General features: G+C 35.8%; 1 protein-coding gene and 1 long non-coding RNA gene across 7 annotated transcripts in view; one reads left to right on the forward strand and one right to left on the reverse strand.

Moving 5' to 3' along the window:
• LOC116997646 overlaps window positions 1-19,796 on the forward strand; it is a 346,453-nt gene that overhangs the window by 215,568 nt on the left and 111,089 nt on the right. For 2 of the 6 annotated variants that reach the window (XR_004418216.1, XR_004418217.1), the window contains exon 4: window positions 1,704-1,885. The exons of the other annotated variants lie outside the window; for them this stretch is intronic. This is a non-coding gene — a long non-coding RNA (uncharacterized LOC116997646). The remainder of the gene's footprint in view (window positions 1-1,703; window positions 1,886-19,796) is intronic. 6 annotated transcript variants of the gene reach the window in all.
• Window positions 1-19,796, reverse strand: part of LOC116997641 (guanine nucleotide exchange factor subunit RIC1-like) — a 161,897-nt gene that overhangs the window by 105,565 nt on the left and 36,536 nt on the right. The window lies entirely within an intron of this gene.

A 19,796-nucleotide genomic window follows, 5' to 3' on the forward strand; every position in this document is an offset into this window, starting at 1 on the left:
CTAAATTAAAAGATAATTACTCAGTATCATAGGAAAAACTGGTAGCTTTTTATCACTTCTAGTGCCAAATGTTACATTTCATCTAAACTGTCACTTTCAGAAAGTTTAGAAATCAAAGGGCCAGTGAACTCTGCCCTCGACTTCAGTAGAGCTGAAATTCAACAGAAATTTTAGTAACATTTAGGTAATGCAATATAGTATGATAATAAGGAAACGTGGAAGGTCTATTTTCTAACATATAGTTTAAACATTTACTTAGATGCATCTACATGAGACAAACATGTTTTTCACCTAAGCCTTGCAAGTATTTTCTTACTATTCCCAAAATATTTTTTCTCATTATGGCATTCAAACCTATTTTGACAAAGAATTAATTCCTAAAATAACTGATGTTTCTCCTGTAAGTGAAAAAGTATGTTGAAAATAGAGTTGCTCTTGGACTGGTATTAACTTTCTTAGTACAGTAATGCCAGTCTAAATCTAGGATACTTTTTTACCCTCTTCTTACATCTCAATTATCTATCCATTCAGTTACCATTTTTTCTTCACCATTTTAATATTGGTTAAAAATAAAATAAAAACAGAAGAAAACACAAACCCACTGAGTTAAGATTTCATTTCTACACTTGATTTTTCAAATATCTGCCAGAAAATGGAAAATATTCCAAATCAACAAGATACCTTCCTTCGCAACATTTCAAACTCTTCTGTGTTGTTTGGTCTGTAACGCGCCTTCCAGTTTGGATATGCGATTCCCATTTAGCATGGTCTTTAGACTTTTTTTCAGATCAGTACTGAGGAATTTAATTAAAACATGACCTAGCCCTCATCCCAGTAGCATTCAACAGACATGTCCTTTTGACATGACACATTGCTGTTTTTCACTGATCCACATTTTAAATATTAGCCAGTTTTCAAAGCAGTGGTGAGCAGAGGTGTCATACCCTTAGCTATTCCTTATTAGAGATAAGTTATTGAATCCTAAATATAATGAAAATTAAAAAGGTCTTCGGGAAGAAAGTTCTACTTTTCTTTGAACCATAGCCTCCTTCATAAACCTTCTGAATAACTCAGGTTCAAAACAATGACATTTGATTTCTTGTATTAAGGAGAAAAGAAAGATTAAAGGCAAAAATTTACTGACAAGCACTTGTCATCTTACACAATGAAGTATGTCATCAACACCTAAGTTTTTTCAATCTGAAGAATATTATGTGGTAGCAGTGTTGGAAATTTTGTGTAGAAATGCTAAAATATTGTTTCACTACTTTGAGCAGGTCCTTCAGTAAGGTAACTATACTGGCTAAAGGTAACCTACTGCTTCTGGAGTTGTCATTCGGCAAGGAATTCCTTTAATATATTTATATATATATTTCTTTTTTTTACATTTGCTGGTGCCCAAATCTCTTGAGTCCTTACAAAACATAGAAAGGATAAGGAAGAGTAGAAAGTGTAGAGCTGGGTTAACTAAGGTTTGTCAGGGGCTGTGTCTACTCAGGTTCTGAATATCTCCAAGGATATTGATATTTTCAGAATCTGCAACAGTGTTTAATAACCTCCATAGTGAAAATTTTTTAATATATTATTAAAATAATTTAAATATATTTTACTGGAATTCAATTTGTGCCCGTTATCTACCGGCCTGCCACTGGGCACCACAGAGATAAACCAGGTTCTGTCTTCTTCACTGTCCTCTTCACCAGGGCATTCTTTTAAGTGCATTGAGCAGTTGGGACTCCGTTCAGCTACTGATGTGTCTCGTTCAGAGCACCCTTGATTGTCGACATCCACAAAGGGGAAGGAGATACGAAAAAACCAAAAGTTCAGTGTGTGATTGTGCCCCGGATGGAACAGTTGCTCTAAGACACGCTGCATAGCTCAAATGGTGAGAATGCCTGTGTTTGCAAAATTTAACTAATCCTGAAATACTGGTATGAAAGATTCCATTAAATAGCCAGAAACTTAGTGCATAAAATTGATCAGTGTGTTTATACTCTGATTATTACACCTAAACATATTTTTAAACTAAAGCATAAGTTACGTCAGAACATGTCTGAGGAATTTATTTTTTGATCTTCTGGAGAAGCTGTTTTCATCATATGGAGTGGTGGATTTTGTATTCTGTTACATGCTGGGAGACTTAAGGGAATTGTAAAATTGATTTTCAGTGATCCTAATGAATGAGTGGACCTGTTTCACCATGTCTCATTAAAGCTGTACCTGCTATGTATCACCTACAGTGATAGCAGTCCCTTGTCTTAAGCATAAATTGTATAAATAAGGTTGATTTTAGGCATCTGTATTTGGTTAACAGACTGTCAACAGATACTAACTTGAATAAAAGACTATAACATACAGGACTCCTGGAACATCAAATTGTCACTAACTACTGAGGCACATTGCAGAAATAGGAGATACAAAGCTGATTATCAAGAAATGCTTCCCCAAAAAAAGGGTTGCTATATTGTGTGAGATAGTTGAAGCCCTTTTACTTGGGAAATAGAACAGTTGAACAGATAATTTCTTTTATGGCACATTTGAAGCTCTTCAGTATGTTTTCAGAACTTGGATTTTAGGGTATATTAAAAGCCTATATTATTAACATTGCCCACTAAAATAAACACAAAAAAATCCTATGCAAAGATGATGAAGTGAGAAGAGCAAGACATTAAAACTTTTACAACATGAATGATAATGTTGCATAAATCTTATTTTAGAGGTGCACTTGAACATCAACTAGAGCTCTAATTTGCTTTCCTTAGTGAATAAAATGGTGTAATAGGAGAGTAGTTTAAATACATCACTATGAAGAATATCTAGCTCTTTACATCTTTTGTTACAGTCAATATTTTGGAGCTTCTAGTCACTTTAATTCTAATATAAAAGTTGAATCACTTTTTTCCCACTCCTTAACATCTTGCTTAAGGTTTTGTGATTCACATTTCTGTCTTTCCATTAAAAAAATACCTTTTGAGAAGATATTCTTCTAGTACTGTTCTTCAAGAAATGTGTTGTGATGAGTGATGAGGCTAGAATTAAGTTTGGATTCTCCGCTTGTAGAGAAACAAATTTAATGAGATAATATTACTCCATTATAAACTGGACCAGTATAATAGTTGCACAAGACAAAGATTAGGTAGTAAGAGAAGAAATTAAATTCTTTGGGTTTAGTTCAATTATATTTATTTGAGGAAAAAAAAAAAAAAGATGTTCACAAGTGTATTTAGAAATGCTATGGTTTCTCCCTCTTCATCCATTTCTAAAATAAGTAGGTCATTATCTTAATTATAAGGTCTAAGCAGCAATTTTCTTACGAAATACAAAGTTAATGATAGCAACTATAATATACCATTTCTATACATATTCAGTGGAATGACCCACCAGTAGATATTTCAAGTCAACAGCAGTGCTGGTCTTAATGTTTATGTTTTCTATTCCCTCTGCCATGAATATTTGAAATATTCAATTTTCTGGAGTTTTATTTCCTTTTTTTCCCCCCTAGATGTTCTTCCATTAATCAGTGTATTTGTTCTAATTGTATGTGTGTTTGTTCTGAGAACTACTTTGATCTCAAATATTTCACTTATGTGTGTTGCACTGTTCCATCTTTGCACATGATATGTAGTGAATGGTACATGAGGAGATTGGAAATACTGGCTCAGTTATGTTTATCATCTGCAATGTCTAAGCTTTATTGTGTCTCATTAGAATCTCCTTAAAATGCCAATTCCAGCACACCATAGCACTGGCTGATAATTATGTTATCAAAACACACATAAAAAGAGAAAATTAGGTTCACATACATATTCTTCAGCATTTTGAAATATATTTATGTGGAAAACTGGCTAATGGAGATAAGAGGAGTTTGACATTATCTTAAAGTCAGTGTTGTCCTCTTCATCAAAACCTAGTGGACTACTTAAGGTGAGTGTTCTTTAGGAAGGCAGTGAAGGCCCGGTCATGTCCCTGCACCAGCAAAGCACTGCAAATCCTACCAGTCTTTCTCTCCTGCACTCTAGGTATCACAATCACTGATATTTCTTCAAGTGTGTCTTCCCAGTATTCATTTGTCATGTTTACTCGGCTTTCACACTTAGTCTTCGTTGAAAAGTAACACAGTGAGGACATACAGCTTGTTACATATGTTACTTTGATTAAAAAGTTATTATTGGTTTATACTGGCGTTATGACACAATTTGGTCATTATTCCTGAGGGAAAATATTATATGAAAAACCAGCAAATTTAAAGGCTGAACTTTCATTCAAACTAGAATATCTCTGTTGGGTTTCTTAGAATTTAGCTTTGTTTTGTTTGTTTGTTTGTTTGTTTGTTTGTTTGTTTGTTTGTTTGTTTGTTTGTTTGTTTTGGGTACCTCTCTAGGTGAATTATTAATGTCTGTACAACTTTTCCCAGCTCAAGCACAGTAGTGGCATCATAGCAATGATTATTGGGAGCCATTTCTAAGAACAGATTTAACACTGGTCCCTCTCTGCTCTATTCTGCTCTGGGGCAGCCTCACATTGAGTTTTGTGGGCATTTTTGGGTGCTAAAATACAAAAATGATGTTAAGATATTAAAGAGCTTCCAAAGAAGGGCAATGAGGATGGTGAAGAGCTTGGAGGGGAAGATGTACAAGGAATGACTGAGACCACTTTTTCTGTTCAGCCTGGAGGAGACTGAGGGGTGACCTCACTGTGGTCTTCAAAAGCCTGACAAGAGAAAATGGAGGGGCAGGAACTAATCTTTTCGCTCTTGTGACAAGTTACGGGACTCTAGGAAACAGCATGAAACTGAGTTGGAGGAGGTATAGGTTATATGTCAGGGGAAATTTTTTCACCTGGAGATGGCTGGGCACGGGAACAGACTCCCCAGGGAAGTGGTGACAGCACCAAGCGTGACCAAGTGCTTGGTCAGCAAGAGCACATAGTGCTCTCAGGCACATGGTGTGATTTTTGGGGTGTCCTGTGCAGGGCCAGGACTTAGCCTCAATGATCCTTGTGGATCCCTTCTGACCCATAAGAGTCTATTATTAATTTAAAAATTCAGATTAATTCTGGATGGTGAGCTAAATTTAAAGGAGTAATGGTCTGATTTTGTGTGAGATGGTGACGCATTTTAAGGATGGATAATGAAATGGGTCAGCTGATAAAATCTGGTGGAGTAGAATCATTACTGAGTCAAAAGTATTAGTTCATGTAAGTTTTTCGTGCAAGATTTTAATTCTTTCCTGGTTCTTTACGATCCGTAAGAGGGAGAAGAAAAGTAAATATTGAAGAAGCATATATGAAAATCTAGATTCCAGTTTTATTGTAATTTTATGAGTCCTCTCACTGGTTACTCTATCTGACAAAATATTGAAACAACAAGAATATTTCTTAGAATTATTTTTTACGAGTGCATTATTTATTACAAGTATGTGAATTGCCCTCATTTCACAGGCCACAAAATAGTTTTAAGACATGGTTTATACACGACATAGGCAAATAATATAATTTAAAAATTATATTAGTAAATAATTAACCAAACCTAAAAGTTAAAGCTGAAGTTTATTAATCAGTCACACTAGGATGTGACCCACTTCTCTATCTACTGACAGGTGAGATTACAGCCAACATTTCTGTCCTCTAAATCTAGTGGGTTTCAGTGTTATTATACCCTTTACTCTGAAATGTGTGGCTCATTGACAGCCTGCACTGAAATCTGTTTTCACCATATCTGCAGTATTATTTTGTTAACAAAGCTCTTACCTGCTGTGACTGAAAGACTAAATTTCCATTACATGGAAAAATTATTTTTCCACTCCCTCCTAAAAACTTCCTGCCCAAAACCTACTTTTAAAAAATTTGTTTTTACCGGAGATTAGACCTAGAAAGTGTATGAAAGAGCATCCATCTGCCTTAGGCAATGAACACAGTGGATGTATGTACATAGTAAATTAGTTGGAAATAAAGAATTTCTCCTGATAGTTCTCATGCTTAAATTGCATTCTACTAACAATTTGCCACCCAAATTAAGACAAAGGCTATAATCTACTAGCTTGTGTAGCTTCATTTGCTTCTCTATTGCCACATTTTTTCGACTTGTGTTGACTCTTCACATAAGATATATGAGAGCATGAAGAGATACCGTAGATAAAATTATAGAACTCAGACAGCACACTCTTATTTTTCAAAGGGTGCAGTTTGCCTAATCTTACCTTAGTATCATGGAATCATCGAATTGTTTAGATGGGAAAATACCTCTAAAATCAAGTCCAGCCATTAACCCAGCACTACCAAGTTCATCGCTAAACCAGGTCCTGAGTGTCACATCTACACATCTTTTAAATACCTTCAGGGAGAGTGACTCCACCACATCCCTGGGCACCCTGTTTCAGTGCTTGAAAACCCATTTGGGAAGACTTTTTTTCCTAATGTCCAGTCTAAGCCACCCTTATGAAATCTGAGCCCATTTCCTCTTATCCTATCATTTGTTACTTTTGAGAAAATACAGACATCCTTCTTATTTCAAGCTATAACCAAGTGCCTAAATTTTCAGGCCATCATCAAGTTTTAAAAGATGCAAAACAAAACTAAAGAAAAGTAAAGAACCAAGCAGCAGTGTTTTGACAACTCTTTTTAAATCAACTTTGACATCCTAGAAAAAATTGATTTTTTTTTTTGTGAATATTAGACAGATATGTGAATGATTTACCTAGGAATTTCTGATAAGTCGTCCTTGGTAATGCAATTCTGTACAAATTCCCCTAACTGCAAAACTAATTTATATGGTCAGAAGTCTTGATACACAAACATAAAAGAAAAATAATGCCATTATAAAAGTAAGACCAGACCTTGAACTTCCTAATAGTTCTTTTACATTCATTTTAAGAATTTTAATTCTTTTAAGAGGATGACTGCAAATATACTAGGTACACAACCACCAGGTTGAATATGAGCTAAGCAAATACTAGAATGTAATGTTTTGAGGTCTTAGTACCATTTACACGCTTTTTGAAGTTTAAAATATAGTCTACTGCTTATTATTTGATGTGATCTTATTTTATAGCTAATGCAGAAAACACTGTGCGTTATAACATGGAGCTTGATTGAAATCTGAATACAGTCACTATATGCTTATGGAGTAGCAGCTATTTTCTTTCTAATGTATGCATGTTGTGTGTCAAGTTACTCATCACAGATAATCAGATCATTGAATTACTGTTGGGGGTTGGGGGAGTTTTAGAAATTTTTCCCATTATTATGTTAAGCTGGCCGGGGTGGCTCCCCTTTACCTGCTAAGTGCTCAAGACAAAAGGAATAGCTGGGCTGGCCCGATTGCTTGATTGCGGAAGGGGGTTTAAGGGGTGGGAGGTGGATGGTCGAGGGCTGTTTTGTCCTTCTGGCGGGGGGGGGGGGGGGGACACTCGCAGCTTGCCGGCCCGAACGCAGAGGAGAGAGGTTGTTTTTCTCCGTGGCGGGACCAGGCCCTGCACTCCGACTGCTAAAGCTTCCTGCTTCTGAGAACAGCACTGAGAACCAGGATGCCCATGGTGAGCAGAGTGTTTTCCTCACCCTTCTCCCACCTGGGACGGTGCTACCACCTTGCCCCCCTGCTCCTGCAGCAGCTGCGACTGAGAGGCTACCCTGCCTTACTCCATCGGAACTGTGCGGAGGAGGGGCATCTGTGACTGGAAAAAGGGACTGAGACTGAGTTTCGTTCTGTTCTGTCACTGATTTTTTTTTCATAGCTGATGTTGTTTTTGTTTGTCTTGTAGATATATCAGTAAAGAACTGTTATTCCAAACCCATACCTTTTGCCTGAGAGTTCCTTAATTTCCAAATTACAGTAAACTGGGAGGGAGGGAATTTTTCACTATCCATTTTTGAAAAAAAACTCTCACCTTTTTCTTTTTCTGGCACTACTGTCACTAAACCAGGACAATTACGTACTCTTATTTCTGCATCTTCCAAACAGTAGCACACAAACTACACAAGTATACTTTAATAATATATTTTAAATGCAATTCAGTATTGAACTTACATAAATAAGCAAAGTGGGATTTTTTAATATTGAGTGACTGTAAAGTTTAGTGTTTTCAGGCTTTTTTTATTCTATGTAAAGTAAGTAAAGTAGCATGTAGTGACCTCTACTACATGCAGTACAGCTAGAAAAATCTGTATTGTTTACCCAACTGGCTTTTGATCCTTAAGGATTTCTTTTTACATTTTAACAAAAAAATGACTTTGTGGAAATTGTTGGAATGTAATTTAAAAGCAAAATCAAACTTATAGGTGTGCTTCAACTTTCTTTTAATGGCTTTTTGATTTGGTCTAGTGATATGCAAAGCAAATTAAAAACTTTGCCTTTTTAAAGCATAAATGTCATATGGACTTGTAAGCCTATTTCTACATTTGAAGAATAGAGGCATAGGTAGGACAGGTGTGGGTAAAGTATCGAACAAGTGGTTCAAAACATTTGGACCCTGAGATCTGTGACTTTCTGCCTAGATGGATTGCCTCTGCTTGAAAACAAAGTCTTTAACTTGCAACACTTTTATGTTACGACTTAATATGCATGCATGTTGTAAATATGCACAAAAGACACACGTATACGTATGTGTGGGTATGTACATGGATTTACATATGCAGAAATATTTAATTGATATGTCAATGGTAGTGTTTGAAATTTAGCAAAACTGAGAACTAAGCCCATGGGTCTTAAGTTTTCACCTAGGGACACTTGCTTTTATAATCTCCTCCATGCAAAGAACTTTCACTTACCTACAGCAAGCACCCTTCCCCATTAATTGCAACTGCTGTTCATTTCACTGTTACTCTACTTCAGTACCTTTTTGCCCATGTGTCAACCTGTGCCCAAAGAAGATTAAATTAGTTGGTGTAATACTTGAAATCCCATCTCTGTAGTCAGGGTTCTTCTTTAGTTCTGGGGCTTGGGACTCCCATCACTAGGATTGCTTCTAGGAGTTGAGTGACATATTTAATATTTTGAAATGTGTTAATATCAGTTTGAACCTTTTGAGAGCTTACTTTTCTTAGTGAGATGCTAGATTTCTTTTCTGAAAATTTTAGAATATCTTAAGAGTTGTGATTTGCAAGTAAAGTGTGAGAAGAAAATGAGTCTTGATTGCCTTAGTTTCATTTGTTTGGAACTGTGTGTATTATGCAGTGCATGGGAAATAGAAAGAAGATATAAAGGTTTCTGTTCTTTATTCCTTAATCTCAGTAAAACTTCTTGATATGCAATGTGTCAAATTATATTTGGTCTTTGAATACGATTTTTCTAGTTATATTTCTTGCAGTTTCAGCACAGCAAGTTACAAATGTGACATGGAGTACTCCTGAGATTATGCCTGTGATAGACAGAGTTTTTATTTCCTAATCTAAACATGATTCAGTTCATAATTACCTTTGGGGTACATATTTACTCATGAGATTCAATCTTGCTATTTTTCTAGTGTTTAGCTCCCGAGAAACCTTCCTTTCAGACAATAGTTGTTTTTATTTGAGATATGTAGCTGGATAATGAAGTGTGTTATCTGTGATTACAAAACTCTGTTTATGTTTGGAAAATTTTCTAATATTTGTGTCAATTTACAAGAAGTATAAGAAATATTGACATTTCAAAATTATGGAAATAGGTGACATATTTAACTCCATTAAAAAAGTATATTCATTTTATCATTCTTACTGAATTTCTTGCACTATATGCAACTGTGTCCTTCAGCTTGCTTTTCTGAACAAGGATTGAGTTATTCAGCAGGAGTTAACAATTTTATGTATACAAAAGCATTGAATTGTCAACTGTTAAGACAACTACCCAAATTATAGACAGTTCATGTCACCACACAATTTCAAAATTATGAAAGCACTCATCAAGACCTTCGCTAGAGTTATTAATTATTCTGAATCTACATTAGCATTTGTTAAACAGAGTTTTCTTAGAGGGTTTGTTTGTGATATTTAGGGTTTTTTTGATATTCAAAGGAATGCAAATGTGAACTATTAATTAAAATTATTACTTGCTCATTTATATATGATATATGAATTTATAGTACCAATTTATTATTTCCAGTTTTCTACAACAGAGTTTAGAATAGCATCTATAAACTAAAATAAGGGTTCTTTTGGCTACGTTTTTCATTTAAATGATAATCAGCAATATTTATAAAATTGTATGATAAGGAATTGCATGGGTAGTCAGAGACATCAAATAAATGGAGATGCACCCCATAAAAATGAAAGTTAAAATCTGTTAATTAAAACTGACTCTAAACCATTATGTGGGGAGACTGCAATCTAAGAAATTACATTATTAAAATGTGTTTGTGAAGAACTGAATCTAAATTCCCTGTGGTGTTTTATTTGAAAACTGGTTTTCATTTTGCTGGCTTCAATGGAAGACATGATTTTAATGTGGCTTGCTGAACAACTTGAACAACTATTTTCATCAGTGAACTTTAAACTTTATCTCTGGGACTTGGTATCATTCTCAGGGGAAAATAAAAAAAAACATATTAATGCCCCTTGGGAAAAATATTCCTTTGACAAGCAAAAAAGTCCATAATACACAAGATGGCACTGTTTCACTTGTGAAAATGCCTATTTTTCACAAATAACTGTGAAAAACCTTATATAAAATACATAAGGTTTTATAGTTTTGTGTAATTGCAGTGAAAACAAGTTTGCAGAGTTGGATAGTTTTGAGGTGGTTTTTTAAATTATTGACCAGTCAAAATATACAGAGGCATAATTGTAGCAAGTGAAAATGCCTCTGAAGTAACTGTTGACAAAACTGAATTATTTAGGAACTGCAATTCTCTGTGACTTATTCTTCTCCTTCTAAGAATTTTGGAGAATTTGTAATTTAGCTTTCAAATTATTGTCTTCCCCTGAATCTTCTTTGAACTCCTCTGACATTCATAATAGGCTATCATCTCTGTTTCTGCATTTTTCTTTCAAGGTTAGCTTATAAAGAGCAAAAGGATGTGCTAAAGTAAGTGAGAATTTTCTGTTATGTATGGAATTTATTTTTTGAGTATTGAATTCTAAAGTCGTTTTTAACTTTTCATGGGTAAAAAAAACCCTTAAAATTATATAGAATTGTTTTAAAAAAAATTACTACTGTAGATGTTCTTCATCTTTAGGCAACATTCACGTGTTCAGTTTTTGTGAAAATCCAGATATATCTATTAATGTACCTAAGCACAATACAGGAAGGTAATTCTTAATATTTCCTAATCTTTCCTGAGGATTTATTAAATAAATTGACAGTGTTTACTTATTGTATTGTTCTTCTCAGAGACAGAGTAGAAAATCTGCAAACTTTCAACCTGGTAAGATGCAGTAGTTGAAATAACATTTCATCATTTCAGGCTCAAATGACTAGATTTAAGTACATGTAAACTGATATGTTGGTAACCCTTGATCTGTTCTTAGAGAGGAATTCTTTTGTTCTTAAGTAAACATCAGAATTCAGTTCTCTAATTTTAGATACATTTTTCAAGGTAGACATTGGTTTACTTTTCAGAAATTTAAGCTATTTAAAGACATTCAGAAGTCAGTCAAGGAAGGTACCATTCTTACTCATACGTTTTTATAAGGGTTAAAGAAGTTCACTCTGAAATTTAAGAGGTTTACATATGTTCAATCTGAAATTTTCCCTGGTTTTTTTATTTGCCAAGTATCTGTGGGACTGTGTTTCAATCAGGTCTGTCTTTAACAATTGTCACTTTCTGCTTTGTGTCACTGAGCAATTTTAGCATTATTCTATTTCAGAGAAGAATAAACTGGAAGATGTTCCCTAGAAACACATGGCCCCATATTTTGTGGCTTTTATGTGGTACTTAATTTCACGATGAAATTAGAAATAGATGCCATAGAAAATGTACATTGTGATTACAGGGTTCACAACACTGGTAGCTTCTCTCTAATCTGTTTCTACTCCACTTTCTTATGTAGCCAACATTTGTAGTTGTTGCTAGTGTACCCTTCAAACAGGAGGGCTTAGGACTTAAGAATGTAGCATGCAGTCTGTAAATAAAGCTGCAAAATCTCAAAAGCTATTTCCTTCTTATGATACTCTTGGATTTTCATTGGCCTGAACATTCACATTGTTTCCTTGCCCTAACCACCCTACTTCCAAATTGCTGCAGAAAACAGTTCTGATTTATAGACCCCAAAGTACACCACAATCACAATGCATGTGTAATTTGAGATAGTTTTCTTCTGTTTCCTGGATACAGGAATTTGAGCATGATAAGACATTGTGCTTCAAGCAACAAGACAGAAATGCAGTTTTGTAAAAAGACCACTTCCAGAAACTACATTTTGTAGACCTTGATCATCTCCTGGCATTGGAGACAGGGACATCAGGGACATTGTGCAATTGCATCGTAATAGACTGGTCTGGATCAAGTTTTTCTCTATTTGCTTATTTATTTCATTTCATATAAAAATCTAAAAGGCTTGTGTACTTCTTGACGTAAATGCCTTTGGAGTGATTAACTGTATTTTGATACTTCTGCTTAATAAAAAAGTTGTTGTGATCCTCAGCTAGAGATGTGCCCACCTGTGCTAGAGTAAAAGTGACCCTCTGCTATGTAATCACTTGAAAGTTTTAATCAAGAATATTAACAAGTAGATCTGATTAGTTTTCTGCATTAAATAGCAAAAAGATCTTCAACCAATTCTATCATTATCTAGACACTAATTTCAAACCCACAATGACATGTTCTATTAATTTTAATTTGCTTGCAAGTATTGTTTGTCTGTTGTTTTCTTCAAAGGATAATTTTTGATATAAATTTGTGACTACGAGGTTATACTGTAAATGATAATTGTTCATTTACTGGCAAATAATAAAGTGTTTTAAATTTTGTATATTGAATTTCTACTGTTGCTAACACACAATTAAAATTTCAAGGGGCTCTTGGGTGAGGTTTTTTGTTGGTAGTGGTTGGGGATTTTATCTCTTATTTTCTGAAATATTGTTTAGGCCACCAGGAATTACAATTTTACTCTGATGTTGCATGCAGTTGAGATTGGACATATTTTCAAGAAACAAATCTCTGGAAAGTTTCTGTGTTCTTATTATCTGTATACTGAGGATGGCAAATAGTGTTCTATGAATGTTTACAATCTAAAGCCTTTTTCTAACCAACCTTATTTTTTTCCCCTGAACTTCAAGATTTTGCATAAAAAATTGGAATTTAAATTTATTTTTATATTCTTTCAAAGTGCATTATCAAGTAACAGAAGGCAATTCTTCAGTATGTGAAATGAGGTTGGAGGGATACCACCAAGAGACCCAGTGTCCTACCACTTGTCATGTTTCAGAAATCCAATGAATGATGAAGAAATAAGAGAATAATGAAGAAACTGAAGCACTAGCTGCCTCAAAATCTCCAGTTTAGACTGGAGTGCCTTTTAAGTGTTTATAGTCACATAGCATTTTAATATTGTCAATTAGTGAGGAATAGATATCCATTATTAAACTGTCCATTAATTGTTACAATGTTTTGATTTAATTTAAATTAAACAGCAATAGATACTACATCAGAAATCAGAAACAGCCTGGGCTGGGAATAGCACATAAATATCAACAGTACAAGAACTTAATTTCCAATGGGATTATCTTTGTTTGGCTGGCCCTGGCACTCCAAGGAAGAGTCAGATCCACTCTTTGTGTTTAGTTGTGCTGAAGATGAAGTGTTCAGTGCACTCTCTGCTTTTACACTTTTTATTTCCTAATTCAATAAGCAAAACATATTTTACATTTCTATTATTTACCTCAGTGGAACATAGTATTTTCAAGGTGTAAGTTTAAATTATGTGTTTTCCCTGTTTCTCTTAACAATTTTGATCATTTTATATTGCTTTGAGCTAGGGTGGGGATGTTGGATTTTGTGAGGTCCCTTCCAACCTGCACTGTTTTATGGTTATCTGTATCTAGTGTTTATTTGAAAATCACATCCTGCTTTCCAGTCTGGTAGAATGCTTAACTGATTTATCCTGTAGCTTTTCCATTAATGTGTGGTAAAGATACTATTTATGGTAATGACTGCATGGCTGCACAAGTTATTTCTGACACTTACTGGTCAGCTTGACTTTGGAACTTTAAGTTCTCTTGCTGATCATTCACTGCTGCATTACAACACCATTTTGATATTTGAAGCTATGGAGACAAAAAATTGAAAGAACCTCTTAGGTTTTATAGTGCTATGACTAAGTTAAGGACTTAGAGAATTCAGAACTTTGCAGAAAAAATCATGCTTTGATTCTCAACTTTTTCTTGGAGGTAATATTGGAAAAATCTTGTATAAAAATTTGAAAGTCAAAGAGAGTGATTAAGAGGACTTTATTTTTCACTCTCTTATGTTTCTTCATTGAACTGTTCATATTGGAAAAGGTCTTAAGATCATTGCGTTCAGTTGTTAACCAAGCGCTACCAACTCCACCCTAAACCATGTGCCCAAGTACATAATACAAAAGTCTTTCAAGTACCTCCAGGAATGATGATTCAACAATTTCCCTTGGCAGTCTGTTTCAATGCCTGGTGACCCTTTTGGTGAAGAACTTTATTTTTCTAATATCTTATCTAACCCTCCCTCAATGGAGTTTGAGGATGTTTCATCTTGTCCTATATCTTTTTTTACGTGGAAGAAGTGACCATCCCCACCTGGCCTACACCCTCCTTTATGGTAGCTCCAGAGAGAGATAGGGTTTCCCCTCTAGCCTCTTTTTCTCCAGACTAAACAACCCCAGTTCCCCTAGCAGCCCCACTTAACACTTCTGGTCTAGACCCTTCATCAGATTTGCTGCCCTTCTCAGGACATGTTTCAGCACCTCAATGTCCTTCTTGGAGTGAGAAACCCAAAATCGGACTCAAGGTGTGGCCTTACCCGTGCTGAGTACTGGGCTACAATCACTGCCCTGGCCCTACTGGCCACACCACTGCTGATACAGGCCAGGATGTCTTTGGCCTTCTTGGCCACCTTGGCACACCCTGGCTCATGCTTATCTGGCTGTCCAACAGCATCCTCAGGTCCTTTGTAACTGGACTGTTTTTTAGCTACTCTTCCTCCAGCCTGCAATGCTGCCTGGAGCTGTTGCGTCCCAAGTGCAGGACCCAGCACTTGGCTTTGTTGAACCTCATACAACAAGACTCAACCCATCAATCCAGCCTTTGTAGACCCCTCCTATTCTCCAACACATAGACGCTCCAGCCCAGCTTGGTGTCATCTGCAAATTGACTTGGGATGAACTCAATTCCCTCACCCAGATTATTGGTAAAGATATTAAAAATACCAATCCCTTTACCTGAACCCTAGGGAAAAGCAATTTTGACCAGCTCCCAACTGTGCTTAATTACAGTCCCCACCATGCTTTAGGCCCAGCCATCCAGTATTTTTTTTTTCCCCCGGTGAAGGGTATACCTATAGAAGCCATGAGAACGGTGTTTCTCCAGAACATTGTGGGAAACTGCTAGAAGTTTTGCTTAAATTCAAGCAAAAATCATCCATGGCTTTTTCATCATCCACTAAGCCAGTCACTTTGTCAGAGAAAGGGAACAGGTTGTTCAAGCACAACCTGCTTTTCATAAACCCGTGCTGCCTAGGCCTTATTCACTGACTGTCCTGCAAGTGCCATGTGTTGAGGCTCTAGATGATCTTGTTCTTGGCAATCTTTCTTGGCGCTGAGGTCAGGCTGACAGACCTGTAGTTCTCCAGATCCTCCTTTTTACCCTTCTTATGGATGGGCATTACACAGGCCAACCTCCAGTCCACTGGCACCTCCCCATTTAAACAAGACTGAGGGCAAATTATGGGAAGTGACCCTGTGAGACTTCTGTCAGCTTTCCTGAGTACCCTTGTGTGGATTCCCCCCAGCCCTTTAGATTTGTATGTGTCTGAGTGTTGTAGCTGATCATTTCCCCTTGGATTATGTAGGCTTCATTTTGCTCCCTGTTCCCGTCTTTCAGCTCAGGGGACTGCGTTCTCTGAGGACAGCTATTTTACATTTAAAGACTGATGGAAAGAAGGTAACCTTTTCCTCGTTCTTTGTCATGTGTCATGCATGTCTGCATCCATTAAAGAACAAAGCTTGTCCTTAACTGTTCTTTGGTTGCTGTTGTGTTTACAGAATTTACAGAACTTTTTCTATTTTATTTAGGGTCTTCAGATATTTATCTATATTAGTTTTATCCCTGCATAACTTCATTACATCTTTGTAGTTCTCTTTTTCCTGCTCCTTCCAAAGCTCACTGACTCTTATTTTTGACCTAAGTTCCTGTAAAAGGTCTCTATACAAAGGTTCAATTACCTGTGGTGACTTCATGCAGAATTATGGTTTGAGATTTTTTAAGCATGAAACTATGGTAAGACCTGAGAAAGGATAATCTGTTTACTCAGGAACTTTTGACCATCTCCACTTGTCTCACTCTCAATTAAGATTGCAAAAAATCTATTACTGAAATTCTGATTGAAGAGCAATAAAGCTACCAGAGTGTGATAAGATGGTAATAGATATGACTTAATTTGAATTTTTCAGCCTAGTAGGGCGATGTTCTTTTTTTAGCTGCCTAGAATACTCTTTATATCTACAATAAATAGAAACTAGGTACCTAGTTGCAGTCTATGCTTTCAGAGATGTTCCTTGCCATTACTGTAAAATATGGTTCAAATAACTGTCTGGATGTTTTTAAATGCTAATTAAATCTTACCAAATTTTTACAACTCCTAGCATACCAAGCAAACATGTTTATTAAAAGTCCCTAAGGTATTTAGGACATCTGTGAAAACATAAGTAGATCATACAGCATCATATTTTCCTAGACTCTTAGATGTATTCCTTCATTAGTTGATAGAAACATGGGATATGCTTCACTTCTGTCCTCCCAAGAAATGTAAGCATCCAAGTGCAATCATTTTTAATGTGATTTTTCTTTTACCTACTTAATCCATGCTCTTTTTTTCTATGGATATGAAAACTACAATATGGTATTGTCGTTTGTCCCTAATCGTAGATGGAAGTTTACTGTGATTCTGATTTCACTGAGAAACTGCCTCGAGAAGTTGAAGACAGTGTCTTCTAAAGCTTGGTCCCAGCATTCTGCTTCCAACAGAAGTACCCAGACAACCATGCAGGGGTTTCAGGAGTATTTGTACAGAGTGCAATGACATCAAGCTTCAACAATTTTATCCATATTTTCCCTTCTCCTTCAGTTTCTGGCAAGCTGTATAAAATTAATGTGTTTTGTTTAGAGTTAAATTTGATTCATTCTATATCTTTACAGGACTATTGCCTTTCTTAGTTTTCGCTAAAGGTAGCATTAAATACTTGCAATAAGGGAAAGTAGGACAAGAACAGTTTTCAGGTTTAGCAAATACTAGTAGCTTTTACTTTCTTTCTTTCACTAGAATTTTATTAATCAAAAAATTTTTTTGGAAGGTAGAATATAGATGTTCTTAAGTTATCCATAAACATGCCACATAAAAAAGTTCTAAGATGGTATAATTATTTGTAATTTATATGCAGTTTTTATGAAAATCTTTTAATGCTCATATGTACAAGGTCACTAATAGCTTACAATATCTTTTCATTTTGGATTTATGTAAAAATAACTTTAAACATCTGCAATTTCAAAGGACTTAAATATGATATTTAGTTGTCATATGCTGCCATCGGTATTTTATGTAAACTGAGAATGAAAAGCATGTTTTAACAAATTAAAGACTTCAAAAATAATATCTATTTTCCTTTCTTTTCCTGGAAGATTTTTTTTTACATGTCAAGGTGAATAAGGATCTGAAAATCAAGAAAGGTCTCATTGACAATGACAGGGGTGATAAGGCTATATTTACAGGAAGGACAGCTACCTTCATTGTTCCAATATGGGTTTTGGGGCTCGTCCACAAGAGTGCGGAATCTGAGAGTGAATTCCCACTGGTGGACAGGGAAGATGATCCAGCATTCTGTGGTCCAAAAAAACCTGAGTTAGCAAGTCAGGCCTGAAGCTAGCCTGGAAAATCCTACTGAAGTGAAGGAACAGCTAGGAGCAGGACTGGGAAATGTTGTACCTCTGACAAGTGCACCAGGCTCAGTCGTGGTCTACATGCCCCCAGACCCATGTGCAGGTCTGGGTGAACGAAGCCTGTCAGTGCCTGCAGGTGTCTGCGTTGATTGCAATGAAATGTTTCAGTCAGTCCTCTAATGGAGAATGCACTTTCACAGAGATCCCCATGGCAAGAGGGTGATGGGGAAATGTAAGCAAATCAGACAGATCATGTTATGTATCCAGACATAGATTACAGGTGAAATTTAATAATAGGATGTGAACTGACAGAGCTTTGTGAATCAGAAGATGGCAGCGAAGGCATGAATTGCTCCTGGCATCAAACTGCTTTGCCGTCAAGCATGCAGGATGCTGTTTTCTGGCATATTCGTATAACTTCATGGGAGATAGGCTGTCATTTCAGGAGATTGTATTTTAGCAATCATCTCTTAGAAATCAGTTTTGTGATTTGGGCAGGAGAGGTAGAAGAAAATGGACAGTAATGGACACTTCAGTCCTCTCAGATGGTATTAGATTCATGCTTATTGCCTTGTGTAGGATATTTTTTTGTGAAAGACAGCTGGTGCGATCACATCCCTGACGATTTATTAATCCTGTTACATCAATACAAGTTTAAAGAAATGCCACTGACAGTATTTTTTCTGATCTCCTTTAGAGTGGTTTAAATTTCTTTGATAGTCGGAATCACTACACTGATGGAAATCAAATACTTGCCTTTAGAGCTCAGCAAGAACAGACTTTGGCTGGTACATCAGAAGTCAGTGCTCTTAGTTTTATTGCAATATTCAGAAAAATGTTATAAAATTTTGAACATATTTATTTTTATGCCATTAACTGTGTCACATTACTAACACATATTGTGTTAATTATTTAGAAGGAAGCAGAATTCTGCAGGGGTTTGAGGCAATTTTGTTGGTAATTTGTTGATAAAAAGCCCTTCTTCATTTTGATGTTAATATTTAAATCTTTGTGGACATCTTTAAGCATAGTTATTAAACAGCGAGACTGGTGGTATATAAACTTGTTTTCTGTAATTTCTTTAAACATCTGGGACTATAACTGAGTGTCTTTTGGCATTTTTTTAAAAATTTTGTTTAAAACCAGTGCAGTCAAATCAGCACATCTGTTGTATAGTCAGTTGTGTTGCTGAACTTGCTAGTAAATTTTTGTTTCACTGTTTTTTCCTATATATTGTGGTGTGCTGTGTGTTGCTCCCTCCTTTCCCTTCCCACCTTCCCCCTCTCCTGCAGACTAAAGAGATGCAAGACAGATATGAATGCCTCCATTTCTACTACACAGCTATTGATGTTGTTGTTGTTGTTGTGGGACATAGAGCAGAGGAGACAGATTTTTTCTATATGGGTTAACCTTATGTAGAAAAATAACAATAATCTTATGTAGAAGAATGTCTGCTTCAATTATATTTTCTAAACTTTATCTTTGGGCTTCATGTTTTTCCAGTTTATCTTCTTGACTACTACAATTCACAGCAGAACAAAGACAGGGGAAAAGAAAATACGTACAGAAAAGAGGTTCAAATGTTCAGCTATCATTTATGGTGATGACATCCTTCTCATGAGTTCTATTTATGACACAGGTTGATTGTCATTGTTTCTATGGTTTCATAGAAATTTGCATGTTGCAACTCATGTAAGTGTACTCTCTAAAACAGTGTCAAGGATAAGCTACAGAAATAATTCTTAACCTATGGCAGAGTCCT

This window comes from Catharus ustulatus, chromosome 1 (assembly GCF_009819885.2).
Source record: "Catharus ustulatus isolate bCatUst1 chromosome 1, bCatUst1.pri.v2, whole genome shotgun sequence".
NCBI classification, from domain to species: Eukaryota; Metazoa; Chordata; class Aves; order Passeriformes; family Turdidae; genus Catharus; species Catharus ustulatus.